The following is a 23,676-nucleotide window of genomic DNA, read 5'->3' on the forward strand; positions in this document are numbered from 1 at the left end:
ATTCCTCGATGCATTTATCCTGAATTATGTATGAATAATCAACTTGAATAAAATAACAGATTTAATTTACCATTCTTTAATCTAATGAACAGCTCATGTCAATCAGTAGAAATCATAAAGATAATCTATTGAAGGGTAATACATTTTTTATTCATGGACGATGATGACCAAAATTTGTAGAAACATTGAAAATGGACGTCCTGCCGCGTCCTTGCGAAGAAATCTCTAAAACAGCCGGTCGATACTTATCGCTTCACCGTTGATACACGGGTATTTGCTCGCGTTTACGTCCAGCTGCTCTCTTTTCCTCGACCTGTGTTTCTTCATTATGCAACCGACCGCGGGAATATTTTAGATGAAAACTCGGGAAACGGGTCAGCACGGTTTTGTAGTTTGAATACGATCCGTTCGGGCGATATTTCAGAAGGATATTGGGTCTTCCCGCGCGGAATCTGTACGTGGAATCGTAGCGATGCGATGGCAGGATCGTTCGTTACGGTTACGGCTACGATAATCTGGCAAAGTAGAAAATCGATGCATAAATTGTTATTTCTGAGGATTATGATGCTTTGCAGTTATCGTTCCCCGATGTTTTATAGTTATTGATGCCGTTTCCAAAGTGTGTACGTTGCTTCTTTTATAGCATATTTCGTGTTAAAAGGAACACGCACGGTGATCTGTAAAATGGCACATCATAGGATTTGTGATCTACAATCTTGTAACATCGGTCACTCAATTATATCAAATATTTATTTAACCAAAGAGATAGAGGCTTGCGTGTGCTTAAAAACGAAGTGAAATAATTTATTCACAGTGTTCATCGATTTTACAGCTACTACAATGAATCCAAAACTTTATTCACGAGGCGAACGACACAAAATTGTTTTTCTTTTTTACACAGATTTCTTAAACAGAAAATCACTCATTACCTTTCGCTCATTCGTCTATACATATTGTCTCCTTCCCTTTTTTCTACTCAGCTTTTTCCATTCGTTCCCCATTCCGCCACCCTTCTGGTTGCTTAATGAAATTCGACGGCGACAGAGCGTGTAATTACGGCTTTCGCAGGCCGCCACTTGTTTAGCACTCAATTCATTAACCGGCGAATTCGTAATTATCCGAAAAAGAGGCACGCTCCCGCTTGCGCCGTACGCTGATCCAATTTATTTTTGCCATTTCCCTGACTTTTTGTTCCGCTCCGCCTTTTGACTCGAAACTCGTAACGCACCGAGCCCTGAGAAAGGGTTCCCTTTTGATCTCGCTTTATAAACGTATTACCGGGTTTTCAAGAAAAGCAGAGAAGTTTTCTGCAGGTAATTAAGACAGTTTAGTCGACTCGTGAACTGTGGATAATGACAAATTAGTGATGATTCTCGATCTGAAAAAACTTGATAGCTATAAAATATCTAAAAGAAAAATTAAAAAGAGAATGCAGAAGCGTGGGCGGTTTTCATAAAATTCTGTCTCATACAAATTCGTACAATATTTGGAATTGCAGAATCCTGACACCGAGTTTCCTGTTTCTATCCGGTAATTCAGAAGCGACGATGCGCGCTTTCTAATTGGTGATTAGTTTAGATACAAATTATTGACCTTCCTCGATCTGACAAAACTTGATAGCTACAACAAAACGTCTAAAGGGAAAAGTAAAAAGGAGAACGTGTGGACGCGTTTTATAAAGTTCTGTCTCGTAGAAATTCATACAATATTCGGAACCGGAGGATCCCGACCGCGCGTTCCCTTTTTCAATCGGGTAATCCAGACGCGGCGATGCGCGCACGGTTTGTGCGTCTTCGGGAGAGGACGATCGCAGCTGCCGCAAGGATATATAGGAGCATCTGGTCGTTCGACGGTCGAAACATTGCCAACCTTGCGGGTTTCCTTCGGCTGGCGCGGTGCATGGAGCTCCTCGCGCTGGCTAGCACGGGAGGAAGCGAGACGTTGGCGAACAGAAGGGAAAGAGGAAGAAGCGAGTACCACGGCGTGTTCTCTTCGTGATGGAGAGACCGATGCGGTGGACGGAGAAAGAGAGGAAAACGGTGGCCTCTCGAGTGGGCTGTTCTCCAAATAGCTCCACCTGCCCTCACGATGCCAACGCTCTGCTGCTCATCCCCGAACCCGAATCACCGATCAACCGACCCGCTTTCTCACCCGCGGTTTATAATACGTACTACGTCGTAATGATCGCGACGATGATCGTCCTCCAGGCGAGGTGAAAACCACAGCCGCGCTGTTGGAACATTCGCTTGGACAACGCATCTGCCCTCGGAAGCGAATCCCCAGAAGCTGCGTTAACCCAGAACTAAAATTTTGCCTCCTTGCGAGTACGTCAGTGAGCAAAATAAACAGAATGTAATTTGCAATTTAGATTACGAAGATTTGGATTACATGCAATCCTGTACACTTTGAATAAATACAGCCCTTATAACGATCCATGCAATCCTTTTAATAAATACAGATCTTGTCTCATTTTAGCCAGTGACATAATAATATCATCATCTTGAGTATTTTAACAAAATAATAATTAATAATTAAATGGAAACAGCGTTTACTTAATAAAAGATTTGGCTCACATGTTATCTTAAGCTTGCTTGAAGTTTATCAATTTCGTAATGGGAAAAGGTATTTCCATTCGAAAACGTGCTTTAGTGACTCGTGAATATGCGACAGGGCAGATTTATTAATTCATCGCGAAACTCGACGTCGGATTGAAGGTATAATGAAAAAGAAAAAAAAAACGCTGCACAATGAGACGGGTAATTCTAGCTGTTCCAGAAAAACCGTAGGAGCGCGATGAACTCGACGATACGTATCACACGGATAGCTATGTGTCGACCGGCGAAGAATTTTCCAACCTTTACCTCTCATATTCCTGAAAAGATCCCGGGTACCCCTGTTCCAGTTACGTTCCTCGCGAAATTCGAATACCAACATTCTCCGGAGAGTGTAAATTATGAGTTAGAGTAAACAGATACAGTTTCCAAAGTGATGAGAACTTAATGACCCATTTGTCAGATTTAAAATTAGGCCAATTACGAGTTTTTCTCATAAGCTAAAATGTATAAAATCTTTTGTTTCAATATTCAAATTAGATCACATTGTAATATCAAATGTAGTAAAGTATACATTGTATAAGGTATAGGTAAGATATGTATAAGGAAATAAAGACTCAATATGTTTTGTGCCGTATGGATTGTCCATCATCCTTAATAAAAAAAATTCACGACACTTGGAGGGATCCCAAAGCACAAAAGCTGGATCCTTCGCTTTCGCTAACATACCGGGTTCACCCTCCGGTGCACCCCGTAACCTGTTCCCGCTGAAACAACCCCCCTCCCCTCCCCTCGAGTCCCTTCTCTCCGCGACCTCTATTAAGCGTTATATTCCGCTATCCAGCAGCGATGGAGGATAGTTCCAGTGTATTGGCATGCTGAAATACGGGGCGCGTTCGAAGCGCCGGCAGCCGTCAGGGTATTGATTTACAATGCTTACTCCACTCCACCAGCTACTCCCATAACTACAGACCCCTTCTCCGTCTCTGTTTCACCCCCAACCCTCGTTCTCTCTCAACCGGATACCCTTTCCCTTACCCCTTACTCCTCTATACTCGCCTTCTCACCCTCTGTGTCGACGATTTCCTACGCCGATTCCGCGGCGAAACCGCGATCGCGCCAATCTCGTGTTTCCCACCCGTTTAATTGATCCGAGTAACATGGACGATTAGTGATTTTATACTGAATTTTGAAAATAGTTTCGTCAGAATTACGGAGAGTCACTTTTTGTCTGCTACATTAATTTTTCTTCTTCAGATGGTAATATCAATTAGTGTAGGAGAATAAGGAAAATTAGATTCCAACGAAATGTTAATCTAGTCAATGGAATTTTATTGTCAGATATGTATTTTCGAAATGAGCTGCGTCTCGCGAGTTTACGTAATCGTACTATAATAAACGTCCTGCGGGACGGATCCATACTAAATGTCCATCAACGAATGGAAAATGAATATTTAAGAGGAGGATCCCGCGTCTTTTCTCGTCTTTTCACTCAACCCTTCGTCGGCTCACTGGGTTTTGAGTTTGTTTGCGAAGTTCGCGCGCGCACCTCCTATATCGATGTCCCAGTTTGCCGATTCCTTTTTTTCCAAGGCGAATAACAGGCAGAACAGATGAGAATACAGTGCGAATAAAAAGTGAACTCAATAAGAATCGCATATGTGTTTCACTCGGGTAATTTAAAAGGTTTAGAAGAGAAGTCACCCCTAAAAATTATTGTTACGCATAGTCGATTTAAATAGAGACGAGAAAAGCATGTCAAAGATGTCTCTTGTCCCGTACCTGTCGAACCAGAGCAACAAGGGTGGTCATAATAAATATAGGTATTTACACTAACGTCATCGCCTTCGTACAGCAACTAGGGCCGGCCCACGTGGCCGCCCACGCGGGGTACCCGACCGGAAGTTTATTACCCGATTATCCAGCCAGTAACTCATTTTACGCCGTGCCATAAACCCGAGACCGCGAATCCCATCTACCAGTCGATTCTCGTCCTGCTCCTCCTTTTATTTTCACAAACATTGTCGACTCAATATTGAACAAGATTATAAACCATTTTAGCGTACAAATGCAGTACAGAAAATAAGATATGATCAAAAGGATCTTCTAGGAATCACACAGTTGAATTTTTAAAAAAATCGATACGCCAATCGATATACGTCGCGTTCCACGTGGCTCCATATAAATAATTAAAATGAAGAGAACAATTGCTACCATCGATAATGGAAACCATCCCACTAAAAGCATTCAATTCAATATTTAGACGTCGCATGAATGCGCGACTGGGATATTGCAATTTGAATACAATGCTACCATAAGTAGTGTACGCTGTCATTCGTATTACTTGCGCGATTGTTAGATCATGTTAACACTTTAATCGCTACCATATTGACTCACTCGTCGGATATAGGCTGTTCAGTAGAATTCTATTTCAGTGTAATTACGCAAAGTGTTAGAAATGTATTACCAGCGAATTGGACAAATATAGAAATCTACAAGCTTCGTATATACTTTTCTCTTAATCTAAAAGTGACCGTACTTCAAAGAACCTGTACGCCTTTATATCTTGAATTCACCACTTTCTACTCGATATCAATAGAGATGGAGTCAAGTTCAATTTGTACTCACGAATCAGAGTCAGTTTCAATAAACAAGTTTCATGAGTTTCGATTGGAAGTTTCAATGATTACGTTTGAAAAGTATTCATTTTATGATATGAATCTAATCGATCTGGATCTAATCTAATCGAATCTGATTCGAACTGATATCGAATCTGGGAATGAGTACTTACAAGTTTATATGCCATAAGTTTAATTCTACTTCCTATTCCTACTTTTCAGAGTGCTTATAAGAAGTTCAAATTTAGAAGAATCGATCAAAGTTCGAACCCGTTTGCGAGCCATTTGATTCCATCCCTAGTTATCAGAATCGTTGATATTGCACTGCAACAGTTAAGCAGTACACGTAACGCGTGACAGCATGTAGGTGGCTTCTACTTTAGCGCCAATGGCTCCTAAGGGAGCTAACATGTGAACAATTACAACGCGAGTGGAACAAAATTGCAGGCAGGTATCTCTGGAAGTTGTCCAGCACGAATTCGTGCACGTCGTTCGTTAGGGAGCAAATAACTTAGCCGTAAATAGTAACGCGAATACGGGCACATTCTGAGAAAACGAAACATTTAATACTTTGAAGAAGAGTGAATGGATCGCAAATGTTAATTTTTAATGGTAGATTTAATATTCGTGAGTAAATCAATTCTGACGGTCGGTTCAACCTTGCTGTCGATACTATTTATAAAATATCGTTGATCGTATTTGAGGCAATATAATCACAAGAATTCCGATCGTATTTAAAATTAGAGACAATATTGCAATTGATGTAATAAAGCAATTTACTTTTCTACGATCAAACTGCGAAGGGGTCATTGACTAAAAAGGTCTGCCTTCTCTCAGAAAACCGAGAAATGGGTCAAGTTAGCAAGTCCTTAAACGATTCTCAAGAGTGAATTGTGAGCAGTAAAATTATTCAAGTTATTGAATTAAACATAACTCTATAATAAATGTCAATAAAAATTGGAAGTAAATGTAATCCGCGATAGAAAAGTATGAAACTGTCTACTATAGACCATCTATAGGGGAAGAAGTTGATATTTTCATATATCAGACCGACAGATCGCACGAGTTTCTTGAGAACGAGGAACCTAAGTACCTATCAACTAGGTGATTTTACGCGTGGCAGTCTACGAGGTGATTACGCACGAAGTAGACGCGGTATGTGACGCGACGCGACCATAAAACCCGGTCTAGAGGCAGACGGATAAGCGTAGAGAAACGTCGCGTCGCCACGTCCAGGAGAAAAGATGATACGAACGGGGCGTAAATTCGCTGGTGCCGGCATTACCTGCGCCACTAGCCCGAACGGAAGCAATCAATAAGGCGGGTTAAATTACGGAAAGAATCGTCGCCGACGTCGGGGAACACGGTGCGGGCCGGTCGCTAATAACCCAGATGCAAATTGATAGTACTCATTATCATAGCGACAACGATCGTACACAGGCTCGTAAAAGCCGCGCCGCGAAAGGGGCCACGAGATTTATTTCGCTCGTTTAAATTCCCTCCACCGTCGCCCGCGAGACGCGAGAAACTTCCCGCGAACGGGAATCCACTCCTAACGGAGATTCGACGTTTCGTAGATTTTCGATCCTGCTTCTCTTTTCAATCAATCAGATATGAAATAAAACAAAAATGTTCTTTTTAGCCAAAATGTCCTATCTAGCAATTCAATGGTACGTTTATGTTTAAGGTTGCACTATGTCGTACTTTGCCGAAGTTCTTAGGACTCCGCGATAAGAATATTTCGTATAGTGTATTGTACACTTGATTAGGAACTGTATTCCCTATCAAGTCTGCGAAATTGTCAATTCTGGCGTTGGTNGTATGAAACTGTCTACTATAGACCATCTATAGGGGAAGAAGTTGATATTTTCATATATCAGACCGACAGATCGCACGAGTTTCTTGAGAACGAGGAACCTAAGTACCTATCAACTAGGTGATTTTACGCGTGGCAGTCTACGAGGTGATTACGCACGAAGTAGACGCGGTATGTGACGCGACGCGACCATAAAACCCGGTCTAGAGGCAGACGGATAAGCGTAGAGAAACGTCGCGTCGCCACGTCCAGGAGAAAAGATGATACGAACGGGGCGTAAATTCGCTGGTGCCGGCATTACCTGCGCCACTAGCCCGAACGGAAGCAATCAATAAGGCGGGTTAAATTACGGAAAGAATCGTCGCCGACGTCGGGGAACACGGTGCGGGCCGGTCGCTAATAACCCAGATGCAAATTGATAGTACTCATTATCATAGCGACAACGATCGTACACAGGCTCGTAAAAGCCGCGCCGCGAAAGGGGCCACGAGATTTATTTCGCTCGTTTAAATTCCCTCCACCGTCGCCCGCGAGAAACTTCCCGCGAACGGGAATCCACTCCTAACGGAGATTCGACGTTTCGTAGATTTTCGATCCTGCTTCTCTTTTCAATCAATCAGATATGAAATAAAACAAAAATGTTCTTTTTAGCCAAAATGTCCTAGCAATTCAATGGTACGTTTATGTTTAAGGTTGCACTATGTCGTACTTTGCCGAAGTTCTTAGGACTCCGCGATAAGAATATTTCGTATAGTGTATTGTACACTTGATTAGGAACTGTATTCCCTATCAAGTCTGCGAAATTGTCAATTCTGGCGTTGGTTAGGCACATGGATACACGTACAAAGGATATATTTTCTGTGTTAAATCAATTAAAACGGTAAATTTCACGAAGTGGTATCGCTCGCAGCTGCGCAAACATGCTTGATGCGTATGCAACAAGACAACAAACAGAAGTTGCAGGAACAAAAATTTGTTCCTATTCATTATCAAAGAGAATCTAACCGTGCCACTGACGAACACAAACTAAAGACCTAGGCATAAAAAATCTATCCCCAGACTGATGAACTTTGAAAAACTGAATTCCTAACGTCTAGGCGCACGACGAGGTGTCACCTGTTGAATTCGAGCGCCTTGCGAAACACAGTTATAGGCTTCCCCTGAAAACTGCACATTTTCGCAGAAGTAGATAGCATCGAAGTAATAATCAATGGTTTATGACAATACTAGTATTAAAACTATGAAAGAATTTGTACTTCCAAAAAAATATGTAAACTTATTACTGTTATAAGTTACGAATTTGGGGAATTTCTGTTGAACAATAAATAGCAATTTAATAGCCGCATTTCTAGAAATCTACAAATTAAATGTACAAGTGTACCTACTTGAAAATGATACATCGTAAATTAAGGAACCTTTGATGCATTTTTAAAATTGTTTAACCACATGAGATACAATGACGCCTGGGAGACATCTTCGTTCCACGTGCCATTATAGACTTTGACGTCTCGGAGACGTCAAGAACTTAACTAGTATTGCTTAGTAATAGAATTTAAATAGTATTTTTCGGACGCATCAAATTCTGTTTTATTTGTATGTCAAGGGGTTAAAATAGCACAACTTCTTCCGTGAATATGAATACAATTCTTCACATCTCCAACTATACATAGATCCTCATCAGGTACTCCTGAGGTACGTACAGATCAACGTTTAGCAACAAGTGAAGACCGATCGTTGAACGAAAATGAAGCGAGCCGCAACCGCGGGTATTTAAATTAAATCTACACCATATTTGACGATTCGTATCGTTGTTAATTGGAATTATCAGGTAATGGATTATTGGCAGACTGGTTCGTGGGAGTAACAGGGGCAAATATGATTAAATGCGACGAAACTTATGGAGGGATATTCGTTTAACGGGCGCGCTTCAATTTAGCGAATATTGCCCATCCGCTGCATACGCGAAAGCCCCGTACGTTTTCTTCAAATTAAGAGCGCGTCCGGTAAATGGGTTTATCGAGTACATTATTCTAATGGAGTTTGCATCGGCAAATGCGAAATTAACTTGTGCGTCACATAACAAGTAATACAACGAGACCGGGGAAACAAACATTTTTTTATGGAGACTTTTATTACACGTGTTAACACAAATATCATTAAATGAAGAGAATTTGTAAATCAAAAGAAGAAAATAATACTGTTTCCTATATCGGTACGAAATTCGGCTTACAAACCCTAAAGCAAGTTTTATTTGAAAAGATCTCAGAAATCATGAAATGAAATAGTCAAATTTTCCTTTAAATTATATTATTTAACGAGATAAGCAAACATTTTTTAACGGAGATCTTCATTACATGTGTTAAGTACTATTAAATGAAAAGAATTTGTAAATCGAAAGAAGAAATTAGTACGACTTCCTATATCGATACGAAACTCGGTTTACAAATTCTAGTCACTGATTATATCCAAAGTTAGAAGACTAGAAGCGTAAAACTAAAAAAGTTCGGATGTTTAATCCTTCATGTAACTGGAATACCAGAATGAAGAGATTAATCAAATACCTGGAGAAAATTCGTAACGATCGGGAGAGCTGGATAAATGAAAAGGTGTAAGTTACGCGAAAGGATTACGTGGGTATAATACGCGTGCACGCGTGTGCCCCGACATGTATACGCACCGTGAAGTACGCACGGCCGCGTATCCTCGGCTCTCGGTCCGTTTCACGGTACGCTTCCTCCCCTCCCGTTGCTTTCACCCCTACCTCGGCGTCCCTCTCTCCCGCGCCTACACCGCCGCCGCCCCCTACCGCCGTGCCGCCGGTTGCCCCCTCTTGTCTCCGCCTCCTCAGCTCTTGTCTGGCTCGACGGTCCCGAAGCCAGCAGACAATTTATGCCCAATTACACCCTAATTACCGTAATGGCACGACTCCGGTACAGATGGTGCGCGGAGTTAAGTAACTGTCACGGACCACGGGAACTACGGGCCGAGGCTGTTCGACGACGATCGACGCGACCGCGACGCGTTCTACTCCGTTCCATTCGCGCTCAGCGTAATAAGACCCGCGAGGAATGTAAACCGATTCGTAACTCGCGAAGAATCGCTCGGTTACCCAGGAAGGTGGAACAGTAACAGCCAGTACGGACGCTGTGATATTTCGGCCCATTCGTTAGTTTCACCGAATAATCAAAAGCGTTCACACGTTTTCGTATTTTAAAGATACTTGAGCAATACAAATTAATCGATATGTACAATGTGAAAATATGTAGACGCTGTAATTGGTTGTACGCCCTGGCAATAAGTTCGAGAATCTCGCAGGAAGCTGATCCCGCACCGCGTGCGAAACGCAATACGAGTCGCAATGCAAATCGACTGGCAATGCAAAAACTTAGCCATGAAGGATTAATCCTTTTCTTAATACCGATCATGAACCTATCGTTTCGCATGAATCATTTTAGTACCAACCGCGAACTACCGTTCACTACTCAACAAAGTTCAGGATTTCTGAACTCTGGTAATTTTATGATAAAATGTTTTAGAGCACTCTGCCTATAGTCGTTCACAGGATTTCTGAAGAGGAGTTAAATCATTTATAACGTTTTATACATTTATTTTAAGACAGTTCTATCGCGATGCGAATAGTAAAGACAGCATCCTAAGTGCAACGAAGTATCGTCGTTGGCACTAAAAGGGTTGGCAATCATTTCATACGCCCTGCACCTTCAATTCCTGCAATCTACAAATCACGAAATGGGTAGTCTTAAAAACATGGGCATAAACCTTGAATCTCAGTCGTAAACGTTTTCTAAGGAAATCGCTGATGCAAGAAGTTTCAAGAGTCTTTTATACGAGAAAGCAGATATTGTCTATAGAAGGAAGAATCACATTCGTCGCGTTCAATTCCAGCAATCTTCAAATCACAAAATAAACAATCCTAAGAACTTGGACATAAATCTTGAATCTCAGTTCTACACGTTTTCCAAGGAAATCGCAGATGCAAGAAGCTTCAATAGTCTTTTATACGAAAAACCAGATATTTTCTATAGAAGGAAGAATTACATTCCTCAGCAGATCATCACAAAACAGCAAATAATTAAACTCTACACCATACATTTAATCGTTCAATCGGAATTAAGCGAAATTAGTGAGCCTCGTGTTAAAAACGAGTTGCCGAGAGACTTTCCGCCTTATCGCTTTCTCAGCCGGCGATAAGGAACGCGCGATATCCCCATTATCGAATTCCTATTCGTCGATGGAAATGGCCCGTTGCACTCGGATTACGCAATAAATGATCCTACTTCGAAGAAACAGCCTAATCGACGAAAATGGAAAAGCAGGCAATCTATGTGGCATATGGAAAGCACATGTTTCACGAGCCTCACCTCTCAGAAGTTTGCCCACAGCACAGACCTCACTTAATATCATTATGAAACTGTGCTTTAACAACTGTTGGGATTAATTCTACAATAATCGCTAAGCTGCATTTTATGTATTACCTATTCGTCATTTATGGACTAATTTTACTTATAGGAAAAAAGAATCAGTGATGAGAAGAATCGAAATTCTATACTTAAATGTGAAAAGTATTATTAATAAATAATTTGTATATAATTTAGCTAATATTATAAATAATTCATAATTGATATTTAAAAATATTCATATATGGTACGATCAATTGAAAATTCCTAAATAAATAATTAACTCCTCACTACCTCGAAACAAGAACAAATCGACCTATAACAATTTCATAAGAAGTTATTGTTAAATAGCTACTATTATTTATAAATGTTAACTTATTATAACCGTTCACGCGTTCAATTTATCCACGGGGTAATTCGATTGTCGAACGCTGAAATATTATCAAATTTAACGAAAATCAGTGTCGAAACGAAGGCGAGGGGCTGTAACGGCAGCCCCTGGATATTCGCCCTTCGACACTCGTCGATATTTAATGAGACAATCAAGATAAGGGGACACCGTAGCGAACCGATGGAAAATTCACTTTGCCTCCCTCCCTTTTAGCTCCTATACCTAACCCGCGGAGGTTTTCTTTCGTCACGGAATTAATAGATCTCGCTCTCACTATAAATAGTTATTCCCACGTTTGAGCAGTTGCGGTAGCGAAATTTTTAAATAGAACAGAAGTGCGATGAACCGACAAAACAGGTGAGACGATCTATTATTAAGATTGCGTATATATCGAGAAATACTAAATATGAGATAAATATTTATTATACATACAAATATTTTATTAGTATTTATTATTATTTTCAAAAGACTGTCTAGGTATTCTGGTAACAGAAGGATATTTTAACACTACAAGACTAGACTCTTTATACTAAATGCGTTTCTTCATTCAAAGTCATTGTGACTGATTTGGTAGTTCTAATGTTAAATATTGTAAGAGTTTAATATACTTTTAATCACAAGGCGTTGGATATTAACATTTCGCCTGCAACCTCATGATGACCCGATATGTGGACAAAAGTCTCTTTTTTCGTTCCAGACGTGACTGGATCGAAACGTCAGAAAGGAAATTGACATCCTGACACGACAAATACTGCTAGCAGAGAAATTCAAAATACTACAGCTAAATACATTTCAAATATAAAACATATTTAAAGCTCGTAAAAAACAATTCGTGAATAATTAAATTGAAGATGATCTGGTAATGAAGTAGTGATTCCCGCGAACTGGCGCCTAGCGCGTTTAAAATCCTGGCGCGAGTTGCCCGTTCAAGGAAACAGAAAACCGTAAGAAGGAACCCCATGGGGGAGTAGTGGCAGTCGTTATCGAACCGCGTTATACGCCGAATTAAAGGGGTATGGTGAAATGCCATGGGGTCGCGGTTCAAGCCACGCCTCGTTCTTTGCTGCCTCTTTCCCCCTCTGTGGTTCAAAAAAAAAAAAAAACACGGATGTCCAAATGACTTGTCTTTGGTACCGCGAAGTCCCCCCGAATTTTTGCACCTGCAACTGTGGGCGCTTCATAAAAAAAATGAAGTCTTAAATGATATGAATTATGCTTCGACTGACGATATAAAAGGCGTAATTACAGTCCTTATGATGACTTATAATGACTTTCATTAAAATAGAATATTAAATTAGTATTATAAAGATGATAGCATGGGAATGTCATATGAAAAATCAGGATAGTGCCCAGTAGTATGTACAAACTCACTGGGGTCCGGCTTCGCTTTGTACACATACATAAAAAATGTAACACGTTCTCTCTATCTTTACTGTTCTCCACGCGTCGCTTCTATGTATTCTCTATGATCGCGTGCGAAATGGATCCGGAGTCCCTTGAGTCACTCGTACAAGTAGCACAGTATAAAAAATGATTACGTCCGTTTATGAAAGAACTGGGATACTTATTGCAATCTGTTTAGTCTGAAGCATTCTTCAGTTTACTGTACGAAAGGCCATATTCGAAACTGAAGTAAAGCATCTGAAAATACAGACTGAACATCGGAGGTACTATCAGAAACCATAGAAATTCATAAATATGGGTTGCATTCAAAAGGGAGACAGTTTTATGTTATGCTACATATACGAAAATTATATCCCATCCGTTGTCAATAAATCGCACGATGGCTCGAGGAAGGTGTTTCTATAATCTCGATGATCAAACGATCTTACCGTGCTGCTTAAAATAAGAATGCCTCATCATCGGCGCGACTGAATTCAAGGCTTGAAAATCACTGAATTAATTCGAACGGCTATTAATGCGGCACCGTGTAAGTACCGTGTACAGCAAGCTTATTAATAATGCCGATAAGCCGTGTAATGCGGTAATCGCACGGGCGTTGCGTGCAAACCATTGTCACACAGAATGAATTAATTCGTACGCCTGATTAAAGTCTACTTAATTGTATTTAAATCCTCATCGGCCTCGTTATCGATTCCACATTGCGTATAATTCAATCGCATCTATTAATTTCATAATTAAAATTTTTAATACGCGAATGAAATTTCGACCGTGTTATCGCCAACGTCGTAATCACTGACAAATATTTACCGTAGCAATTATACAACCAATTACAATTACAAGCAAACGTAAAAATGTCTCTCTCGGACCTTTTCGTATTTTTTTTTTAATAAGCACTGCGTCTTATGGTCCGCAATCGTGAGATAGAATCGATAATCACGAGGAAGCTCACGACTAAATACCATGGAGTCGTCATTAAGATGATTGAGATATAAATGCTCCCATTTGAGCGCCGTTCATTAAGGCGCGCGAGGCGCACCGGTAAAAGAAAGAAAACGAAGCAAACGGAAGAGCGAGGTGGAAAGAAAGAGAAGCTCGACGGTCGCTAAACGCAGTTTCGTTTTCTTATTAATCAGACCTCCGGTCTCGGCGGCGGCGAGAAGGCCTAAGATTGTAATTACATAATTATGCGTCGCGATACGATATAATGACACGCTGCGGAACACGTTCGGCCTCCTCGTTATTCGTCCGATATTCAAGATCTCGGTGGAGTGCACAAAGGCAAACAGACGCGGAGGAATGAATGATGGTAGGGAAGGGAAGAGATTATTAGCTTTCCGCCGTACGGCTGCATAACGTATCGCCGACTCTTTTGTCGACTTGGTCCTGATAAAAAAGATGCTTCTGTAGTTTTCCTGATGATCGCGCGCTGGCTCATCGCCAAAAATACTTGCCCGGGCTTGGTTCGCGCGTACGAGCGAGAATCAGTTCTCTGAATTTGGTAAATGCAGTAAATATGTTTCCTTATTGGGATTCTTAAGATTTTTATAATCCTGGAAATTGGGCTAGAAATTATTTCTCAGATTTTATGCAATATAGATGCATCAAATGAAATTTGTTCATCTTATCATTAAATATTCAAAAAGATTAGCGTAAGGATGATTGATTGGTTTAAAACAAAAGGACTTCGTCGATCATCGGGCATTGTAACGAAGTGATTACAGCTTTCGTCTCGTAACAAAACTGCGCGAATTTGCACGGTCTCACTCTTGTCTCCGAGCCAGGACTCGGCGCGATTAAAACAAGGCGACCTTCTTTTCTTTTTTCATCCACTCCCTTCCCCTCCCCGCGGTTAATATTAATTGGACAGCGCGTTTAACCAAGCGAGTAGTAGCACTCGGGTTGCAATGCGAGCGGCTGGCCCAATGGCTAATGGATAAAGCAGACGAGTTATGCTAATAAGCGTGCAAAGGTTCGCCAGAACGCATGCGCTCCGCTCATGAATATTCATCGCGCTATCTGATTACGTCACTGATTGCCGGTATTCGAAAGTGTTTGCTCGCCAAAGTCCAGGCCCCGGGTATCGTGATGACCGATCATCCTCTCTGTCTCGTAGGATCGTGAACATTTCTTCCGACTTATTAGGAACAGGAAATCACCCAAATTTCGCATGTGATTCGATCTATGAAAGAATGATTGACGATTTTATCTGTCGACTGTCATCTGTTTGGCCCGTTTCGCCTGTTTTCTCCCTGTCGACTTTCGTTTATTGAAAGGAAGAAAATATCCCATATTAATTTTTTTTTAATGAGCAACACTGATATAAACTTGAGTTCAAAATTTGTTCGCAAATATTTCGAAAATTATCCCGACAATTTTTCTAACCCAACTCGCAAGAGAATTCCCCTTGGTCCCATCAAACGTCCCAAACTAAAAGAGACGAACTCAGGATTTCAAAACTGCAGAAAATCGAAGCTTAATGGACGGAGAAAAAGTGTTGGCAGTCAGCGGGGGAGAAAATCAGGAAGACAACGAAAACCGTGGCCCCGACGGATAAATGATCGTCTCTTCGTTGGTAGGGTGCGAAAATAGAAAATCCGATTGGCCGGTGCGAAAGAGAGCGGAACAAAAGCTTCATGCAGAATTCAGTGTCGGCCGCTCCTCTATAATCGGAGCCAGAGTATCGATCGGTAACCAGCAGATACACCTGCTCGTGTGCAAGGCTTTCCCTGTGCTCGCGGCTTGTCTTCTCTCTCTCTCTCTCTCTCTCTCTTTCTGACTCTCTCCCCTTGGATCTCTCTCTTCATCCCTTTTATCCTCTGTCTTTCTCCCCCTTGTCGAGTTACGCGTCTCGCTGTCTCTCTTGCCCTTTGTGCTCGCCGTCTCCCTCGCTCCCTTTCAGGAATTTCACCCAGGGCTACCTTGTTAATCTCGGCCGCCGACATCGCCATCTTTACGGCGCCAGCCGGTGAGATCGTGGTCGATAGCAGGAAGCCCGCGATAATGCGCTATCATCGCGACACCTCGTACATCACCGAGGATCATGGTTGACGGATTTTTGGTTACTAATTTCTACGATTCGACGAGAGGAATTCGATATTATCCTTTGAAAGAACAGTTGCAAACAAGGATTAAGTTTCCCTGTTTGCCAGAGCAATATAAACCGAACTTCATTTTCCATCCAAAATACGTGATTAGAGATTAGTCATTGAAGGTGAAACGATGTCGAATTAACAACCGCGAGGAATGTTAAAAGCATTCTGTTCTGTTTTAAATATTGTCTCCCCCACAATCGTTAATGACGAAGTATACGTTCCGATCTTCAATAACTATCATGCAGAAATCTCCACAATCTCGAGATACCCTCGATTTATAATTCGAGTTACCGAGATTCGACGACGCTTCAAAGAGGATCATTGAGATACCGAAGATCTGTCCTAGACAAGCGTTGAATCGAGGCGGCGATCGTTGTGAATCGGTGTTCGTGGCGGAAAACGGGTGATCAACATTACGAGCTCGTACCAGAATACTTTATTATTCTCGGAGGCGGTGCGTGCCGTGCGGGAACGTACCGTTCCCGAATTAGAGTCCGTTTTTTCCTCCAACTCTCGGCGAGACGCCGGGGAACCCGTTGCCGCACCTGGAGACGTTCCAAAAGACATTCGTTTGCGCGCCAAAATCGCCTGACGCTGTCAACGCCAAGGTGAAATGAAAAAAGCGCAGCCACCGCTCGAAACTCGTCTTTTATTTCCCGCTTCACTAACGAACGCCCGAAACGCGTCCGCGCCGTAAAATTGGGAGCAGGAATCTGCTCGTACGTTTCTCTCTTGTCGCAATTTTTCAATTCAGATCAACAGACTATGCAAATCATTTTAATGATCTATGATTTGTCTGTCTAAACGGATTTCGCGTTGCGGAGAAGATAAATCGTACCGTCTTAGAAATCAGAATAATGAGGACAAATCGCACGAGGATTGCGAATCTCGCGAATGCTTTGTCCCGTATTCAGGAAAGCAAGACGATGACTCGAGCAAGATAGAACAAAGCCTGGGGGACATGTTTTCCCGCGAATCGTATCTCGAGATCTAACGACGATTTCGAGCAGCCGCGGTGACAATAGGCGATCGGTATGCACGCGCTTTGGAAGAAACGATGATTTCACTGCAATACCATTTCGGTCGCGTCGCCGCGTTTCTGACTCAATCGATGTAGAATTAACCGAGGTGCGCCGCAAAGAAACCAACAGGCAATGTCCATTTGTGACGTGCCGCGCTTCTCGATGTGAAACGTTGATGGATTTCGTCTACTCTTTCTCGTTTGCTGGGAAACTGTTTTATCGTGATTGCGATCGTGTCAATTTCGACCTCGCGAATAATGTAATCAATTCTCCTTACAATTTGTTCTTGGAGAAATATATAGAACGTATACCAGAATCCTCATTCCATTTAAGTACGAAAGTATGAATCAATTCCTGGAATCACAAATTCTTTTATGTCCTACTGTAAGCAGAACATGATGGAATTTTGATAAACGTCGTAAACAGAGGATGTTTAGGCTAACTTTGTTCATACCCATTGATGGAGTTGTATGACAAAGGGACCGACCGCGAGGACTAGGGCGTAAAAGAACATTCTGAGATAACCAGCAGAAGAGAATGGATCGCTGTTCATGTCATAGCCACGAGATTAGATAATAAAGGATATAATTATCGTAGAGAATTATGGTCTTTACACCATATTAATTTTATGTACGATGCCACAACAAAGTTTGCCGTGAATTAATGAGAACAGATTCAGAGATGAAAATGTGATACACACACGCGTAAGGACTCTTTTATCCGCGTTTCGGCATCAACTTCGAAAGTTCCTTTGTCCCGGATCGCTAAACAACACTCGTTGCCGTAGATCAAAGGATCGGTAACCGCAGTTACAGGAAAAAGAGTGAGAGCATTTCCTTGACACGGAGAAGAGGGAACAAAAAACGTGTGCACGTGTACACCGCCAGTTCGATTAATAATTAACGCGAGCGGTCTTACACGCAGACTTTTAACCAGCGACCGAAATACAAGCATCATCAAACGATCACGAGGTTCAGATTTTTTCTACAACTACACATTGTAGCCATGCGAAAATTAATTGTAATTATTATTTTGATAACAACGCTGGTACACGCGAGGCACGTAACGACGTGCAAGATTAGATGGCTACGTGAGATTCAAGCATTAATTTTATTGAAGTCTCTTCGATACGACCATACACGAAACATTTTAATTGTCCGCCGAGTATTATCTCGACTGTGTCGTAACTAACATCCGTTGCCTATCACACGCTTCCCATGACGTCGATAAACGCACGATTCCGTTGCAATCCGAATCGCAGTTAGTCTCTGTTTAGTATGCAAACTTCTATCGCCCTTCTCTTACAGAATTAAGATCGCATGTATTAAATGAAACCATTGCTTGATTTACCATGCTGTAGTATCCTACGAGGTGTATCTTTCGAAGTTATCAAATTCGAAACGTCCGAAAACACGACGTACATAATAATATTTTGTAATAACACAGCAATTTACTTTATGTAAAGGACGGACTCCTTGCAACTGTGCTCGGCCGCTTAGCCCTCGAGAACATAAATTAAGGGCAACGTGCAGGACGGAATAAACACAAGGAACGAGCATCGATGCCTGGAATTGTATAGTTTCGAGAATGCGTTCGCTTTTGTCTGCGAAAATTGTCGTCCGGTCGGATGGTTCCTGGTAATTTCCACTCCCGCGTCAGGAGCGTGCACTTTTTCGGTCGCTCTCCTGTCAGCGGAATCAAGAACCTGGGAGTCCTGACGAGAGGGAACACGAAACGGCGAAAGGCACGGGCGAGAGACGAGCGAGACCGGAAGCCGGGAATGTGGGGCGGTGATGGGCCACTTCCGGTGGTCCCCGTACACGACTTCGTAGGCGAAGTCGCTTGGACTGTGACCACGGGCGCATCTTTCTGTCGGCGAAACCGCAGACGGGCCCGTCTGTCTCATCATTCCATTAAAACAGTCACCGCGCCGTGGTGGCGTACTGGTCCCGCATGAGCCAACATCCCCCTGGGATAAAACCTCGCCCTTTGACTCTTCTACTCTTTACCAAAAATTTCTCATTCCTTCAATGAGACATTAATAAAATGTCTGCCCCTTTTACTTGAATTACTTTTTTAATAAGACTTACTATGTTCTTATTATGAAAACAAATGATTATGAGAATAATTAGATCTGCACTTGAGAAATGAATCTCTTATCTCAGATTAGTCCAGATCGCAAATCAGACTCGGCATTAGCTACACAATCGTGACAATATCACTTTCAAAGATTTATAGCTGTATATATGGAATTTGATAATAAAATCTTCGAGGATGAGTTCAGATAAGTTTGTTTCTTCGATGTTACACGAGAAAATTACCTTTATCCATAGAGTACTTAACGATAGAGAGGAGTAAAACAGCGATGAAGTAAGAGGTGTTAGAAGCCGAAAAATCAGGGTACTGGAGAGTGGATATGAAAGTGATAGTGATTCTGAAGAGACAGAAATTTCAGAATGGATAACGTGCACAGAATCCGAAGAACCCTAATCATGCAAAGCAGCAATGCAGAGCTTAGTATTTAACAAATTTCATTTTTTCCTAATGCAAGAATCCATGAAACATTAAAACATAATAATTTTATATGTTAATTTGTATGTAAAATGATTTTAAACTGTACGAAATTCATCGAGTGTACGGAAAATCATCTCGAGTTGCTGGAGAAAGGCTTCAAGTGTAAAGGATTAACATGCAGAGAAGAAACCAAAAATATTCACATATTGGCAGAAATTTTTGTTTCTAACGCAGCAGCCAGACAGGAATGAAATAAGTCTGGATGACCTGAAGGTTTCCCAGTTACGAGGTTGGGACCAGCGCGCCTCATTGCACGAGAGGGGGTCACGTGAGCGTCGGGTCACTTAACTCTCGTTCTCTCGCGTGCACCTCGTTTCAGCTTTTCGGTATGCGGTCGACCGTCTTCGACGAACTGAATAACAACAGAAAACAGAAAGAATAATACCGCAAGATGAGGTTTCATGTAGAATACATAGATAAACAGAAATCTTGATAAATAATTGATGACACAGATAAGTTCTGTACTCAACATAGTAAGAAGAATGCGAAATCTCAAGTGACTAACGAAACAAGAAATTTACTAATACAGTTAATGACAGATTTGTTTAATTGAACTGGCACAATAAAAAAAACGGTGGAACTCCGTTGAAGTTCAGCTGATTGTGAATAGAGAAGCAAGGAGAAGTGAATGGAAGAAAAGAAACGAGAGAGTAAGAAGGCAATGGTAGAGAATCGGTGAGGGTAAAGAAAGAACTCGTGAAAGAGCATCGGAGGAACGGAGACGCGATCAAAGCCCGGTGAACTAACTAGAGCAAGACAAGGAGAGTGTTAAACGCGACGGGAGGAAGTTCGGTGCGCAAAGAGAGTTTATTAAAGGCGGCGGAGGAAAAAGGAAAGAAATCAATGAACCGCCTGTGGAGGAAAAGAGTATGGAAGCGAGGTGAGAAAGAAACGCGGCCGAACGAAGAACGGGCCGCTGCGCTCGCCGCGAACACGAAAGGGTAATTATGATCGTCCCTCTTCCGTCTTCCTCCTTCGAACGATTCTTCCTTGTTCCGTTCTCCCTCGTTCTCTCCTCGTCGCTCCTATGGCCCGTTGATGGTGGCGCCACGAGCGAAAGAGAGAGACAGCAAGTGGCACTCATAGGAGCGTAACAATGGCTTTCCATGCCGGCTCAACCAACCAGACGACCGACTGACGATCATGACGAATCTTTCCCCGCGGGATTAACGGGATGCCCAACCGATACCCAAAGGCTTCTACCGATCTTCCTGTCGAGTCGCCTTAGCTAAACTCTCGACGAACTTTTCTTCTGTTTCTTAAAACTTTCCCGATCACATGTTCCTACGAACCTCCGAGAATGTATGACAACGCGCTACGATAAATTATAACAATAATGCTGGTTATTCTATACTCATATAAAATATTATACATAAATTGTAATGGATCGAATGAAAGTAAAACTGTAACGTGAAATATGTATCTAGAGTAACCAAGCGGGATCGACAATGAAAAACGGCGTTCGTACAATCGTTAATGGATACCAGGCAGACGTTATTACCCGCGGTATAACGTCATTAACCAGCCATAACATTCGATGTTTATCGTGCAACGCGGCGACTGCATTTTAATCGCACGATGCTGGTTCAAAGGAATGATGGGTATTAAAAAGTGCAGGAAAATAAGAAGCAAAAGTAAAGAAAGTCTGTACCCGTAGGAGATTTCCGATGAGATGCTTAGATACGAAAGGAGTCACCAAAAAAGAAGAAGCTACTACTTTATTGATAATAACATATTCTGATGAATAAAAATTAATTATAGGTAGAACATCATAAACGTCAAGCCTGAACAGATGTCAGAAGTCAGAACGTTCTCTATTGCGAATTCGGATGTTAATTATCCGAAATTCCGAATGCACGGAATACACCAATGGAATCGGAATAGACCAGACCTGAATAACTTTGAATGAAAATCATTTTAGTATATGTCAGTGGACACTAGAGAACCTCGCATTTCAGAATAATTCCTTCATTTCCATCGCCGCGTTCTCGTTAGACAGAACATACTTAAAAACAGTAGCATTGGCTGATGTGTTTCATCTGAAGCGTATGAAAACTCAATCGACTAATGATACACGGTATTTTATACACGCCACTTCGTTCTGACGATTCCCATTTTATTAACATTCGTGGAATCGTCGTTCAAAGAGATTTTTACCCGAACAGATCAGAGAAATGGACCCGATATACACTTGTTGATTATCTCAATCGCCAACCTGTTCCTCTTAGATTCAGTACTTTTAAATATGCAACAGCCTGATAAAACGTGAAAATCGAAAAGCTGAATCAACGTCGAGAACTATACTTCTTTTATTTGGAAAATACAAAAATAGGAAATGAAGAGAAGTCGCTGAAATTGAATTTGTTACGTCTTCTTCTTCTTCTTGACAAATAAGATTAGATAAAATTGTCAGTCCTTTGATTACTGGCTACGGAGAATCGTAAACGAATACAGAAATAAAATATAGTAATCAGAGGAGTGGAAGCTCCGCCCAACGTTTCCTAACTATGCGATAGCAAATATGTATAATAAAGGTGAGCCTGTTCCATGTAAAAGTCATGTCGTAGCAACGGTTCCCAACACGTTAGAATCCTTCTCTATTGCGACATTAAAAATTTGCATACTTATCTATAGTGTTGCACACGCACATCCCACTCCGTAAAGATCAAACATCCGCGCTGAACTACAGATAAGTAGAATGCAACAAAGTCGTGTAAAACCATTTGAAACATTCTGTGATTTCTATGACAAAAATTCAGGAACGATTCGTTTTATTTCCATTGCAACGTCAAGATTCATGTAATTGGATTTAACCGAGATAAAAATCGTTCCTTTAACTCAGTATTGTTGCAACGACCGAAAATTTGGCTGATGAAACAATTTCACCCGTTGATACTCCGGTATTTGCAATAGGAACGTTGTTGCACGTCGGCGCCGTAGATCTCGTGGCGGAACAACGATCGCGCGGTGAAAGCGATGAAGACAGACTACATAACTGTTGGAGCGTGCGATAAGGACGGACAGATTCTTTATCGCGGTCGTAGTGGAAGGAGAAGAAGCGAGACAGTCCTCCCGGTAAAGCAAGACAAGCTCTACTGACTCTCTCGACATTTCCTTATAGACGTATACATACGCGAGAAGCATCATTCGCCCAAAGTGCATTTAGACTATTTGGTAACATCGTTTAATACATACATACTGTTTACATTATCTTCTTCATAAAGAGGAGTGATGAATGGTCATCAAGAAAATGAATTATTTTATTACATTTGGTAATAAAACAAATCAACTGTACATCTTGCTTTTAGCTGTAATTCCATTACATCACTAGTCACGATGTCAAAAGTTACAAACCGACAAGCAAATTTTTGGGATGCGGATGCTAAAATGCATAGAATCGACAGAGATGGAATCTACGTGGAAAAAGAGACAGTGATAAACCGATACTCCGAAGTACGAAGGGGGCTAAAAAGAGACGGGCAAGAAAGAAACGAGTCGGAGAAGCGCATGCTGTTGGAATAGAGCGCGGGACAGAGAAAGGTGAGCGAAACGGAGAAGAGAAGAAGGTAGCGCGCGCGGTACGATAGAGGGAGAGGGTCGAGACGGCTGGCAAAAGAGCCGAAGGTCTCGCGCTCTCTCGCCGTAGGTAGACGGATAATACGCTCGCGCACAGCGTCGGGCCCCGCGTGCACGTGAACGCGCGCGCGACGGTGAGCGTGCGGCGCGCGGCGTGTCCGCGGATGGTTTTACGCTCCGTGCTCAGAAGAAAGAGGCACACAATAAGAGAGAGAG

General features: G+C 41.8%; 2 long non-coding RNA genes across 3 annotated transcripts in view; one reads left to right on the forward strand and one right to left on the reverse strand.

The window, feature by feature from the left end:
* The window catches only part of LOC113464528 (uncharacterized), a 138,453-nt gene extending 125,818 nt beyond the window's left edge, over positions 1-12,635 (forward strand). Inside the window, exon 6 of the long non-coding RNA XR_003389379.1 lies at positions 12,490-12,635. This is a non-coding gene — a long non-coding RNA (uncharacterized LOC113464528). The remainder of the gene's footprint in view (positions 1-12,489) is intronic.
* The window catches only part of LOC108626359 (uncharacterized), a 63,204-nt gene that overhangs the window by 27,380 nt on the left and 12,148 nt on the right, over positions 1-23,676 (reverse strand). The window lies entirely within an intron of this gene.

The sequence above is a fragment of the Ceratina calcarata genome, unplaced genomic scaffold, assembly GCF_001652005.2.
Source record: "Ceratina calcarata isolate Rehan_Ccalc_2016 unplaced genomic scaffold, ASM165200v1 scaffold397.2, whole genome shotgun sequence".
Lineage (NCBI taxonomy): Eukaryota > Metazoa > Arthropoda > Insecta > Hymenoptera > Apidae > Ceratina > Ceratina calcarata.